The sequence below is a fragment of the Pristiophorus japonicus genome, chromosome 18 (assembly GCF_044704955.1).
Source record: "Pristiophorus japonicus isolate sPriJap1 chromosome 18, sPriJap1.hap1, whole genome shotgun sequence".
NCBI lineage: Eukaryota > Metazoa > Chordata > Chondrichthyes > Pristiophoridae > Pristiophorus > Pristiophorus japonicus.
In genome coordinates, this window is record NC_091994.1 from 103415575 (window position 1) to 103420732 (window position 5158).

Here is a 5158-nt window from a genome sequence, read left to right on the forward strand (position 1 = left end):
ACTGCAGCAAGACCTCCATGCTCCTATACTCAAATCCTCTCACTATGAAGGCCAACATGCCATTTGCTTTCTTAACTGCCTGCTGTACCTGCATGCCTACTTTCAATGACTGATGTACCATGACACCCAGGTCTCATTGCACCTCCCCTTTTTCTAATCTGTCACCAAATAATATTCTGCCTTCCTGTTTTTGCCACCAAAGTGGAAAACCTCACACTTATCCACACTATACTGCATCTGCCATACATTTGTCCACTCACCTAACCTGTTCAAGTCACCCTACAGCCTCTTAGCTCACACTGCCACCCAGCTTAGTGTCATCTGCAAAAATGGAGATATTACATTCAATTCCTTCGTCTAAATAATTAATATCTCGGCCTTTTGGCTAAGATCTGCATAACTAACCTGACCAGCCACCATGACTTCCGGGTGGTTTCTCCCTGGTCAGGAAGGTATATGCTTACATTTTTGTAAACAGGAGGTGGGTGGGATGGCTTGACCCATCCACCTCCACGGAGGTGTGTGGGGGACCTGACCCATCCACCTCCATGGCACGAACCTGGTATTGCAGTACTTCCAGGAACGGTGCAGTGGCTCTAGGCCTTTTGGCTAAGAGCATTGGCGCAGAGTGATCCTTGACTGGTGCAGGGTGACCTCTGGCGTTTGACAAAGAATTGTAACGATTGGATAACGATTGGACATGAATTTTTAAAAAAAAAAAAAAAAAAATCTAAAGCGCTGCTTCTCGGCCTTTTGGCTAAGATCTGCATAACTAACCTGACCAGCCACCATGACTTCCGGGTGGTTTCTCCCTGGTCAGGAAGGTATATGCTTACATTTTTGTAAACAGGAGGTGGGTGGGATTGGTGACCCATCCACCTCCACGGAGGTGTGTGGGGGACCTGACCCATCCACCTCCATGGCACGAACCTGGTATTGCAGTACTTCCAGGAACGGTGCAGTGGCTCTAGGCCTTTTGGCTAAGAGCATTGGCGCAGAGTGATCCTTGACTGGTGCAGGGTGACCTCTGGCGTTTGACAAAGAATTGGAACGATTGGATAACGATTGGACATGAATATAAAAAAAAAAAAAAATCTAAAGCGCTGCTTAAGCACTCCAATGGTTTTCTCGACGATATTGCGAATGGCTCTGTGGCTCTTGTTGTATCGCTTCTCGGCTTCAGTGAGGGTGTTACGCAGGGGGAGTCATCAGCCAGGTAGCGAGGCCATATCGTTTGTCACCAAGCATCCAGTATTGACCTTGTGGCTGACCGGTAAACATGTCAGATACAGCGCTCTCACGCAGGATGTGAGCATCATGGATGCTGCCCACAAATTTGGCATTCACTGCCATAATTATTTGCTGGTGGTCGACAACGAGTTGCATTCAGGGAGTGGAATCCCTTGCGGTTCCTAAAACCCTCTGCATCCTGCAAAGGTGCCCGCATCGCGATGTGCGTACAGTCTATTGTTCCCTTCACCTTGGGGAAGTTAGCAAATCGGTAGAATCCTAAAGCCCTCTCAGTCTGAGCCTCCCTGGTCATAGGGAAGCTGATAAAGTCCATCCTGCATGCCTAAAGGGCTTCAGTGACCTGACGAATACAGCAATGTGTGGCGTGCCGAGATATAGTGCAAATGTCGCCAGCTGAGGTCTGAAAGGAACCTCATGCGTAGAACGAAAGTGCTGCAGTGATCTTGACCTCGACGGACAGTGCGGTCCTGATGTTGCTGGCAGGCTGCAGATCTCCCCCGATGAGCTGGCATATCTCACTGATAACCTCCTTGTAGAAGCCAGGTCTCCAAAGACAGGTATTATCGGACAAGTTGAGGTAAGACCGCTTCTCCCTGTAAGTACGGGGGGTGTAAGGTCTGGTCCTCCTCATCAGTCTGGGCACATGTTAGATTGGGCACATAATGCTGTCGAATATACCTTCTGCCATCTCTAGTCTGCAGCATGTGTGTGGTCATCAAGACAGGCTGAAAAATGACAGGCCCCATTCGAATAACTATCAGTATTACACTGATTGTTGACAAACAATAAATGCCGCCACTAAGACACCTAAAGTAAATCCTATTGTGTTCTGAACACAGATGAGGCCACACACAGGGAGGTTAAATTAACAGTGACCTCAGTCTTTAATAAGACACTCCAGAATGAGGAACAGGCCTTAGGGGCCGGCTTATATACAGTGCTCTCAAGGGATGCTGGGATCCCTTGGGACTTCAGGGGATGAGCTCTCTGGTGGCGGAACATGGGAGTGCATGCTTTACAGATAAACAACATCACTCCCCCCGCAAAGTCAAAATGAAAATTATTTACAAGGTGAGGCGGTTGGGAGCCTTTCTTTCCCTGGTGGACCGCCTCGGTACAAATGTCTGTTCTGGTGTGTTGGCTGTGCCCTCGCTGGGCTGGAGTGTTGTTGGCCTGGCCTTGCTGGGCTGTTGGGCGTGATGGGTTCGATTTCCTGGTCCGGCGTGGTGTCTTTTTTTACATTTCAAAATATACTTTATTCATATAAAAATTTGTACAGTACATTCAAAAGCTGTTCAGTACATTTAGCTGCAGTCACAGTGGCGCGACCATCATTTACATTTTGTTGCTGCCGCCTGCTCTCTACCTAATCATGCAGGTTGCGGCGAACCAGCGAGAGTCTGGTTTTAAGTGTCCTTTTCATGAGTAGCTCAGCCGGGGACACTCCTGTGATCGAGTGGGGTCTCGTGCGGTAGCTGAGCAGTTCTCGGGACAGGCGGGTTTGGAGTGAGCCTTCTGTGACTCATTTAAGGCTCTGTTTGATGGTTTGTACTGCCCGCTCTGCCTGCCCATTGGAGGCTGGTTTAAACGGGGCCGAGGTGACATGTTTGATCCCATTGCGGGTCATGAATTCTTTAAATTCGGCACTGGTGAAACATGGCCCGTTGTCACTGACCAGTATGTCAGGCAGGCCGTGGGTGGCAAACATGGCCCTCAGGCTTTCAATGGTGGTGGTGGCGGTGCTTCTTGACATTATTTCACATTCAATCCATTTTGAAAAAGCATCCACGACTACCAGGAACATTTTACCGAGAAACGGGCTCGCATAGTCAACATGGATCCTCGACCATGGTCTGGAGAGCCAGGACCACAAACTTAGTGGTGCCTCTCTGGGTGTGTTGCTCAACTGAGCACATACGCTGCATTGCTGTACACAGGACTCTAAGTCAGAGTCGATATCGGGCCACCACACATGGGATCTGGCTATCACTTTCATCAATACTATACCTGGGAGTGTGCTGTGGAGATCTGAGTTGAACGTCTCCCTGCCCTTTTTTGGTAGCTCTACGTGGTTACCCCACAACAGGCAGTCTGCCTGAATGGACAGCTCATCCTTTCGCCGCTGGAACGGCTTGATTGGCTCTTGCATTTCAACGGGGATGCTGGCCCAGCTCCCATGCAGTACACAGTTTTTTAATAGGGACAGCAGGGATCTTGGCTGGTCCAAGTCCTAATCTGGCCGGCCGTGACAGGTGATTTATCAGTTTCAAACGCTTCCATGACCATCAACAAGTCTGCGGGCTGCGCCACCATCAACAAGTTTGCAGACGGCGCCATTTCCACCCCCATGGTGGGCAATGGTAGCCAACTGAGAGCATCCGCACAGTTCTCGGTGCCTGGCCTGTGGCGGATGGTATATCCTGATAGCACGAGTGCCCACCTTTGTATGCGGGCTGAGGCATTAGTATTTATCCCCTTGTTTTCAGCGAACAGGGATGTGAGGGGCTTGTGATCGGTTTCCAGCTCAAATTTGAGGGAAACAGGTTCTTTAACCCGAACACACACGCTAATGCCTCTTTCTCAATCATGCTGTAGGTCCTCTCGGCCTTAGACAAGCTCCTCGAAACATAGGTGACAGGTTGCAACTTCCCCGCAACGTTAGCTTGTTGTAATACACATACGACTCCGTCCAACGACGCATCACATGCGAGCACAAGTTTTTTACACGGGTTATACAATACAAGCAGCTTGTTGGAGCATAAAACTGTTGCGTGATGCACGTTGGAAAGAAATGTAACTGTACGCTCACTGTGTACCGTATGGTGACACATGTAATGTAACTTGATGAACGTACCACAATGTATCCTGGATTGTATGAATCGTACCTTGAAATGTAAAGTAAAGAAATGTATTGAACGGAACTGCGGTCAGCATCCAAATGTAATGTATGGAATTGCTGAGCGCATCCAAATATACTGAACTGCTTTCGAATGTATTGTGTAAATTTTTATATGAATAAAGTATATTTTGAAATAAAAAAAACCTGGATACCTTTTTATACAAGTGAACACGTTGAAATAGAGCTTGAATTACAAACTCAAGAATTCATTTGTACAAATAAAAAAGATCTGATTTTTAATGTTTAAAGTACTAACCACTCAGAATGCATTTCCTCCCTCCACAGCTCTCACACTGAGAGAAGGGAACGATCATCAATGGCCACAAGCTCTTGCAAAAAGCAACACTCATGGCCTGCTTCACGCTCAGAAGGAAATGCTGTAACTCCTCCTCGTGGTTCGTGAGACCAGACACTTTAGAACACATTTCTCAAGTAAAAACCTATAGAAATGATCCCTAAAAGTATAGTCTTAACTTGAAACTGCCGCCGTGCCGCTCTCCACCCTCAGCAAACCCCCTTTAACACAGGCTGAGCTCCGATCCACTTCTCGCCCTTTCACAGTGCCCAATACAAAATCCAATATAAATACAGTTAATCTCATTTCACCATTTGTCAAGTTAGAATTATGTGAAAAAGAAATACAGTTTTCTGTCGTTCTGCCATTACCCAGCAGGCAGGTGATTTGCATAAATTAGCCACCAGTCTCCAGCAACTGTTCTGTTTATTCATTCACCGATGTCTCGCCGGTGTTCTTCTCCGACCACTGCCTCCTACTGGCCAACTGCCTCCCACAGGAAGACCAGAAAGTTGGCAGGATATGGAAGCTCAACGTGAAACTGTTGACCCCAAAAAACGTTGAGGAACTCAAGGGGGATTACAAAGGTTGGAGAGCCGTAAAACCCCTCTGATTCCCCGATGCACTGGTGGGAAACAATCGAGACAAACATTGAGAGTTTCTTCATCATCAAAGGTGTTCAGGAGGCGAGAGGGAGACAGAGGTAATTGTCC

At 47.7% G+C, this 5158-nt stretch overlaps 1 non-coding gene and 2 pseudogenes across 1 annotated transcript; 2 read left to right on the forward strand and 1 right to left on the reverse strand.

The window, feature by feature from the left end:
* The first annotated feature begins 364 nt into the window (after positions 1–364).
* LOC139229522 (U2 spliceosomal RNA) lies at positions 365–596 on the forward strand (annotated as a pseudogene).
* A 141-nt stretch (positions 597–737) lies between these two features.
* On the forward strand, positions 738–967 carry LOC139229517 (U2 spliceosomal RNA; annotated as a pseudogene).
* Positions 968–4404: 3437 nt separating this feature from the next.
* Positions 4405–4621, reverse strand: LOC139229529 (small nucleolar RNA U3). The gene has a single exon (XR_011587733.1). It is a non-coding gene; the product is annotated as a small nucleolar RNA U3 (small nucleolar RNA).
* Positions 4622–5158: the final 537 nt, after the last annotated feature.